Consider the following 9435-nt stretch of genomic DNA (forward strand, 5'->3'; position numbering starts at 1 on the left):
ACTGCTTGATGATATATAGGGTGGAATTGCTTTCTGTCTTCAGAATCTATTAGCAGGTTGCCTGTGATGTGCGTTTTAATCTGGTTCAGTGCTTATAAAGTACTCAAGTGGTGTCCTTTCCTTTCTGTATCTTATGGAGAAGATTCTCTGCCTTGACAAGATGTTTTTAATTTGCACAACACTAGTGAATGAGGGGCAAATGCTTGTAAAGCTTCTGTGGGTGCCTTGTAGTGCTAAAGTGGAAAAAGAATTCCTGTAAGACATAGCTTTCTCTATAGTATATCATTTTATAGGTTGAGTTTCTGGACATGATGGGTAACCCAAGTTACCTGTCCACTTGCCCCAGATTCAAATGCACCCCTATTTTCAGACTGGATTACCTGTCCACTTCCCCCAGATTCAAATGCACCCCTATTTTCAGACTGGACACGGTTCTTTGAAGTAAAAAAAAAAAATCCGTGCATTTAAAATAGGAGGGCTATTAGCAACGACAGATTATGTGGAACCATTATACTAGGGATTGAGGATATAAGGATTAGCAAGATAAAATTGTTCTCATGGAATTTATAGCCCAATGAAAAAGCTAGACAAGCAAGCAGTTAAAATCCAGTGGGATTAAGTGGTAACAAGGAATCACAAATTATTCTGGTAAAACCAGGAGCCATATTTAGCACAGTCTTTGAGAGTCAAATGAGGTTGCCTGAAGAAAGGTGTCTTAGCTGAGACCTGAATAATGAGTAAAGTGAGCTTTAGAAAAAATGAAGGTGAAGGGGTGAAGGGTGTGCCTGGCAAAGGGACTAGCATGTGCTAAATTATGGACAGATGAGAGGAAATAAGTGTGTGTGGAGCTGTAAGCAGTTTAGTGTAATTAGAACATGGAGTATATCCACAGAAACATGGGGATGGCTAGTGAAAAAGTGTAAGACTTGTACTCACATGCCTTGCTATGCCATTTGAATTTAACTTTGCAGGCAACAGGAAGCCTGAAGGCAAGACAGTGGAGGTAATGATTATATTTGTGCTTTATTTAGAATGATTAATGATATTGTGATATGAAAAACAGTTTGGAATGGGGAAAGACTTGGTATAGGGGGACTTGTTAGGAGAAGGTCCAGGTAAGAGATGAGGGTGGCTTCCGCTTAGGGATGTGACATACAGACGGATGGAGAGGAATGGTATGTTCCAGTGATGTTTAGGAGTTACAGTTCATAAAACATTGGTGTTGATTAGACGTAGAAGATGAGGCAGAAGGAGAAGTATGCTGTTCACTGGGATATTTGCCCCCAAATCCCATGGTTGAAAATCTTGCTTTTAGAAATTTGGAGGGCCGTTTCTTCGGCCGGCCTGCTGCCTTGCTTCCATCTCCTTCATGCGCAAGCGGAGTCACAGGCTTCTGAGCTCCTCCCGCTCCCTGTTGCTGGCTTCCCTCCGTGGCATGAATCTGTTTGGAACAAGCTCGGGTTTTGGATCTGGCAGGACCAGCATGTTTGGCAACATAACCACAGATAAATCACAACCTTATGAAGGATATGAAGGGCTTCCCTGATGGCTCAGCTGGTAAAGAATCTGCCTGCAATGCAGGAGACCTGGGTTTGATCCCTGGATTGGAAAGATCCCCTGCAGAAGTGAACAGTTAACCCACTCCAGTATTCTGGCCTGGAGAATTCCATGAACCGTATAGTCCATGAGGTCACAAAGGATCAGATGTGACTGAGAGACTTTCAAATTTCACTTTCACTTTATGAAGGATATTGAGGTAACATCCTCTCCTGATGATAGGATTGGTTGTCTGTCTTTTAGCCTACCAACTTTGCTGGGGAACTTTCTTCTGTAGGATCGTGGGCTAACAATGTTGATGTTTGCTGCTAGGAAGCTCAATGGAGAAGGAAATGGCAATCCACTCCAGTACTCTTGCCTAGAGAATCCTGTGGACAGAGGAGCCTGGTGGGCTGCTGTCCATGGGGTCGCACAGAGTCGGACATGACTGAAGCGGACTTAGCATGCATGCATGCACTGGAGAAGGAAATGGCAACCCACTCTAGTATTCTTGCCTGGAGAATCCCAGGGACAGAGGAGCCTGGTTGCTGCCGTCTATGGGGTTGCACAGAGTTGGACACAACTGAAGCGACTTAGCAGCAGCAGCAGGAAGCTCAAGATAGTGGACAGACTATTGCAAAAGCCCAGCAAATACACAGCTAGCCTGTGCTAGATGTCTGCTGGAGTGATGATGGGAGCAAAGTGTTTACAGCATCACGTGATAAGACTGCCAAAACATGGGACCTCAACAGTAAGCAGGCAATAGACACATTGTGCAACATGATACTCCTGTGAAAACCATACATTGGATCACAACACCAAACTACAGTTGTGTGATGACCTGGAACTAGGATAAGACTTTGAAGTTTGGGGATACACAATCATCAACTCCTATGATGATTTTACAACTTCCTGAAAGGCGTCACTCTGATGACATGATGATCCTATGGCTGGGTGGCAGCTGCAGAGAGGGAACGGATTATCTATCAGTTAGAGAATCAACCTTCTGAACTCAGGAGGATAGCATCTCCACTGAAGCATCAGCATCAACGTGTGGCTGTTTTTTTAAAGACAAACAGAATAAACTGAACAGGTTTGCCCTGGGAAGCATTGAGGGGAGAATTGCTATTCATTACATCAACCCCCCAATTTCTGCCAAAGATAACTTCACTTTTAAATATCATTAATCTAACAGAACCAACATTTCAGCTCCTCAAGGTATCTACGTGGTAAATGAAATTGTGTTCCATCCTGTTCAAGGCACCCTTGCAACTATGGGATCTGATAGTAGATGCAGCTCTTGGGACACAGATGCCAGAACAAACTAGAATTTTGGAGCAGTTAGATCAGCCAATATCGGCTTAACAGCTTCAGTCACAATAGAAATGTATTTGTGTACACTTCCAGCTTACTACTAGGGGCTTCCCTAGTCGCTCAGATGGTATAGAATCAGCCCAGAGTGAGGGAGGCCCAGGTTTGATCCCTGAGTTGGGAAGATCTCTGGAGAAGGGAATGGCTACCCCCTCCAGTATTCTTGCCTGGAGAGTTCCATGGACAGAGGAGCCTGGTAGGATGCAGTCCAAGGGGCCCCTAAGAGTCGCACATGGATGGAGCGACTAACAATTTAACTTTCTAGCTACTACTAGTCAAAGGTATGTGGAGTATCAGGAATCCTTCATCTTCAATGTTATCATCCCTGCATACTGTAGGTGTTCAATAGGTATTCATAAATTTGATGATATTATTTAGTTTGGAAATATACAAGTGTAACCTTTACTCTGTTTTGATTAGTGTCAAGATATCCTGCCATTAACAATTTACACCCAGTTTAAAACATTTTTTTTTAAATTCATTTTGGCATGTCCCTTGAGTTATCCATATGTCTGTGAAATACAAATAACACCTGGCAATGGGATGGGTGCCTCGTTTTGCAGATGAACATGAGGTGTGGTCTCCTGTTCAAATTCTCTTTCCCCTGAGAGACCAAAAGTAAATGCATCCCACTTAGTATTCCCTTTCTGAGCAGTTTATCCTTTACCAACTCAAACCCAAACTGATTTAAATGCATCATGTTTGAGAGGGATAGATGAATTTCCTGTCACCATCACAGATGCCTAAAGCCAGCCTAAAGCAGAATACATTATCAAGTAAACAAATATTTACCCAAAGTAGCTGTAACCAACATTCTGCTGATTTTTACAAATGTAGCAACTGAGGTAAGAGAAATTAGAAATCAGTAAGAATGTTAAATTGTAATCTAAAGGGAATCCTGGTCATTTAATATTGTTATTTAACATATTTGGCCACATAGAGAAAATTTCACTGTACCAGTATGGGAGATGGAGTAAAGTGCATAATGACCTTCAAAACTTTTCTCAGTTAACCAGAACATTCCAACACCATTATCGTTCACTGTCATTTCATCTGTAGTTCTAAGCGCATCTTGCATAAAGTAAGCATCCAACACTATTTCTTAAATAAACATGTGCATTAGCAATTATGAGAAAATGATATAAACTTATGCAGTTAAGAGTGCTGCTGCTGCTAAGTCACTTCAGTCGTGTCCGACTCTGTGCGACCCCATAGACGGCAGGCCACCAGGCTCCCCCGCCCCTGGGATTCTTCAGGCAAGAACACTGGAGTGGGCTGCCATTTCCTTCTCCAATGTATGAAAGTGAAAAGTGAAAGTGAAGTCGCTCAGTCGTGTCCAACTCTTAGCGACCCCATGGACTGCAGCCTACCAGGCTCCTTCGTCCATGGGATTTTCCAGGCAAGAGTACTGGAGTGAGGTGCCATTGCCTTCTCCACAGTTAAGAGTACAGGAAACCAAAACTAAACAAAGCATATCTTGATTCCTTGATAATTCTATAGGCACTTTGAAATATTTTAAGAGCTTGTTGTTGCTGTTTATTTGCTAAGTTGTGTCCTACTTTTTGCGACCCCATGGACTGCAGCACACCAGGCTTCCTTGTCCTTCACCATCCGCTGGAGTTTGTTTAAATTCATGTCCATTGGATTAGTGATGCCATTAACCATCACATCCTCCTCTGTCGCCCCCTTTCCTCCTGCCTTCAGTCTTTCCCAACATCAATGTCTTTTCCAGTGAGGCAGCTCTTCGCATCAGGTGGCCAAAATATTGGAGCTTCAGCTTCAGCATCAGTCCTTCCAATGAGTATTCAGGGTTGATTTCTTTTAGGATTGACTGGTTGGATTTCCTTGTTGTCCAAGGGACTCAAGAGTCTTCTCCAGGCGAGGGTGGGATGATTTGAGAGGATAGCATTGAAATGTGTATATTATCATATGTGAAGCAGATTGCTGGTCCAGGTTCGATGCATGAGACAGGGTGCTCAGGGCTGGTGCACTGGGCTGACCCTGAGGAATGGGATGGGGAGGGAGGTAGAAGGGGGCTTCTGGATGGGGAACACATATGTGCCCATGGCTGATTCATGTTGATGTTTGGCAAAAAACACTACAGTATTGTAAAGTAATTAGCCTCCAATTAAAATAACTAATTTAAAAATAAATAAATTAATTAAAAAATTTAATAAGTCTTCTCCAACACCACAGTTCAAAAGCATAAATTCTTCAGCACTCAGCCTTCTTTATGGTCCAGCTCTCGCATCCATACATGACTACTGGAAAAACCATAGCTTTGACTGACTATAAGACCTTTGTTGGCAAAGTGATGTTTCTGCTTTTTAATACATTGTCTCGGTTTGTCATAGTTTTTCTTCCAAGGTGTGGGCATCTTAATTTCATGGCTGTACTCAACTTCCACAGTGATTTTGAAACCTGAAAATAAAATCTGTCACTGTTTTCATTTCTTTTCCCCATCTATTTGCCACGAAGTGATGGGACCAGATGCCATGATAGTTTTTTGAATGTTGATTTTTAAGCCAGCCTTTTCACTCTTCTCTTTCACCATCAAGAGGCTTTTTAGTTCCTCTTCACTTTCTGCCATTAGGGTGATATCATCTGCATATCTGAAATTGTTGATATTTCTCTTGGCAATCTTGATTCCAGCTTGTGCTTCTTCCAGCCCAGCATTTCTCATGATGTAATCTGCATATAAGTTAAAAAAAAAGCAGGGTGACAATATACAGCCTTGACGTACTCCTTTCCCAGTTTGGAACCAGTCCTTTGTTCCATGTGTGGTTCTAACTGTTGTTTCTTGACCTGCATATAGGTTTCTCAGGAGGCAGGTAAGGTGGTGTGGTATTCCCTTCTCTTGAAGAATTTTCCACAGTTTAATGTGATCCACACAGTCAAAGACTTTGGCATAGTCAATGAAGCAGAAGTAGCTATTTTTCTGGAATTCTCTTGCTTTTTCTATGATCCAATGGACATTGGCAATTTGATCTCTGGTTCTTCCACTTTTTTTAAATCCAGCCTGTATATCTGGAAGTTCCCGGTTCATGTACTGTTGAAGCTTAGGTTGGAGAATTTTGAGCACAGCCTCGCTAGCATGTGAAATGAGTACAATTATATGGTAGTTTGAACATTCTTTGGGATTGGAATGAAAACTGACCTTTTCTTGTCCTGAGGCCACTGCTGAGTTTTCCAATTTGCTGGCATATTTAAAAATTAATTTATTTATTTTGATTGGAGGCTAATTACTTTATAATATTGTAGTGGTTTTTGCTATACATTGACATACATCAGCCATGGGTGTACATGTGTTCCCCATCCTCGACCCCCTTTCCATCTCCCTCCCCATCCCATCCCTCAGGGTCATCCCAGTGCACTGGCCCTAACAACATCGCCTTCAGGATTTTAAAAAGCTCAGCTGGAATTTCGTCACCTCCAGTACCTTTGTTTGTAGTAATGCTTCCTGAGTCCCACTTGACTGCACACTCCAGGATGTCTGGCTCTAGGTAAGTGATCACACCTTCATGGTTACTCAGATCTTTAAGACCTTTTTTTTGTGTAGTTCTTCTGTGTGTTCTTGCCACCTCTTCTTAAGATCTTCTGCTTCTTTTAAGTCCATGCTGTTTCTTTCCTTTATTGTGTCCATCTTTGCATGAAATGTTCTCATGGTATCTCCAGTTTTCTTGAAGAAATCTGTAGTCTTTCCCATTCTATTGTTTTCCTCTATTTCTTTTCATTATTCACTTAAGAAGGCTTTCTTTTTTCTCCATGCTATTCTTTGGAACTTTGCATTCAGTTAAGTATATCTTTCCTTTTCTCCTTTGCTTTTTGCTTCTCTTCTTTTCTCAGCTATTTTTAAGGCCTCCTCAGAGAACCATTTTGCCTTCTTGTATTTCTTTTTCTTTCGAATTGTTTTGGTTTAAGAGCTTATTGTCATCTTAGTTAACATGGATGATTATTGACCAGTATTTTGGTTGAAAATGAAAATATATGAACTAATTCTATCCTTGGCATAGGACAGCCCCTGGAGAATGATTTTCTTTTTTTTTTTGTAAACATCTTTTATCACCTTGTTTGGTTGTTATTTGTGTCTCATTGCTGTCAATGTGCTAAAATTACATTTATTTGATTATCCTAATAGTTTGGTTTCAATAAAAGTGAGCATTTCTATACCTTTTGAGTATTAACACATACTCAATCCCAGGGCTAAATAGTGTTTTATTAAGTAATAAGTATTTCCAGCACATGGACTACTGTAATCCTTAATTGCATCCTTAATTATAACTCAATTAATTGAACGATTTTTTAAAAGTGACATTCTACCAGATAGAATAATAATTAGTATCATTATTAGGATTAATTTTTTATTGAAGTATAGTTGATTTACAATATTATATTAGCTTTAGGTGTATGAGAGTGATTCAAAATTGTATAGCTTATAATCCCTTTAATGTTATTATAAAGTATTGACTATATTCCCTATGCTATTAAATATATTCCTGAAGCTTTTTTACCTTATTATAGTTTGTTCCTCATAATTCCTTATCCCTGTCTTGCCACTCTCCCCTTTCTTCTCCCTACTGGTAACCACAATTTTTTTCTCTGAGTCTGTTTTTGTCTTTTTATTTCATTTATTTGTCTTATTTTTTAGATTTTATATTTAAATGATTGTTGGTTATTGTTTAGTTGATAAGTCATATCTGACTCTTTTGTGAGCCCATGGGCTAGCCCGTTATGCTCCTCTGTCCATGGGATTTCCTAGGCAAGAATACTGGAGTGTTTGCCATTTCTTTCTCCAGGGGATCTTCCAACCCAGGGATCAAACCCATGTCTCCAGCATTGCAGGTGGATTCTTTGCCACTGAGCTACCAGGGAATCCCCCACTTAAGTGGTAACATTGAGTATTGTTGTTTCTCTATCTGACTTATTTTGCTAAGTGTAATACCTTCTAGGTCTATCCATGTTGCTGCAAATGGCAAAATTTCATTCTTTTTATGACTGAGTAGTATTCCCCTGTGTATGTGTGCGTGTACACATACATACATATACACATCTCCATTATCAGTTCATCTGTTGTGATGGACACTTAGATTTCTTCTGTATCTTGTATACTGTAAATAATGTTCCCTTTTCTCTACATCCTCACCAAAATTTATCTGTAGACTTTTTGATGATAGTCATTTTGACAGGTGTAGGTGATGTCTCATTTTGGTTTTGATTTGCATTTCTCTGATAATTAGCAATATTGAGCATTTTTATGTGCCTATTGGCTATTTGTATAGCTTCTTTTGAAAAATGTCTATTCTGGTCCTCTGCCTGTTTTTTTTTTTTTTTTGATTGGGTTATTTGTTCTTCTGATATTGAGTTTTATGAGCTGTTACATATTTTAGATATTAACCCTTTATCAGTCATATCATTTGAAAAATACTTTTTCCCACTCAGTAAGTTTTCTTTTCTTTTTGCCAGTGGTTTCCTTTGCTGTGCAAAAGCATTTAAGTTTAATTAGGTTTCATTTGCTTATTTTTGCTTTTGTTTCATTTGCCTTTGAGACGGATCCAAAAAATATTGCTGTGATTTATGTCAAAGACTGTCCTGCCTATGTTTTCTTCAAGGATTTTTATGATTTCTCATCTTATATTTTAGTCTTTATCCTAAGGTAATTTTTCTATATGGTGTTGAAGAATGTTCTAATTTCATTTTTTTTTACATGTTGTTGTCTGATTTTTCCCAGAAGCACTTATTCAAGAGATTGTCTTTTCTCCATTGTATATTCATGCCTCCTTTGTTATAGCTTAATTGATCATAAGTGCATGGATTTATTTGTGGGCTCTATTCTATTCCATTATTCTGTGTGTCTGTTTTTGTGCCAGTAACATACTATGTTGATTACTGTAGCTTTCTAATAAAGTCTAAAATTAGGAAATGTAAATCTTCAGTTTTGTTCTTTTTTTCTCAAGATTGCTTTGGCTTATTTGGGTCTTTTGTGATTCCATATAAATTTTAAGATCAGAAATATGTCATGGGTATTTTTATAGGCATTATGTTAAATTTGTTGATTGCTTTTGTAGTATGGAAATTTTAACAGTGTTGATTTTTTCAGTCTGTGAACATGGAGCCTTCCATTTATTTGTATTGTCTTCAGTTTCCTTTGTTGATGTCTTAGAGTATTTTGAGTATAGATCTTTTATCTCCTTGGCTAAGTTTATTCCCAGTTATTTTATTCTTTTTGATGCAATCATAACTGGGGTTATCTTCTTGAATTCTTTTTTCTGATAGTTCATTATTAGCATATAAAGAAATAACAGATTTCTTTATATTGATCTTGTATCCTACAAGTTTACTGAATTCATTTATTCTTCATTTTTTATTTTGGTGTGGAGACTTTAGGATTTTCTATATATAGTGTCATATCTACAGTGATAGTTTTACTTCTTCCCTTCCAGTTTGGATGCCTTTTATTTCTTTTTTTTTTTTTTTTTTTTTTTTTTTTTTTTCATGTGATCAATTTTTATTTGTTTTTCATTGCTCCAT

The 9435-nt window shown here is 38.8% G+C and overlaps 1 pseudogene; it reads left to right on the top strand.

Moving 5' to 3' along the window:
• Positions 1–1044: 1044 nt before the first annotated feature.
• LOC114111670 (mRNA export factor-like) lies at positions 1045–3118 on the top strand (annotated as a pseudogene).
• Positions 3119–9435: the final 6317 nt, after the last annotated feature.

Source organism: Ovis aries, chromosome X, assembly GCF_016772045.2.
Source record: "Ovis aries strain OAR_USU_Benz2616 breed Rambouillet chromosome X, ARS-UI_Ramb_v3.0, whole genome shotgun sequence".
In the NCBI taxonomy this organism is placed as follows: domain Eukaryota; kingdom Metazoa; phylum Chordata; class Mammalia; order Artiodactyla; family Bovidae; genus Ovis; species Ovis aries.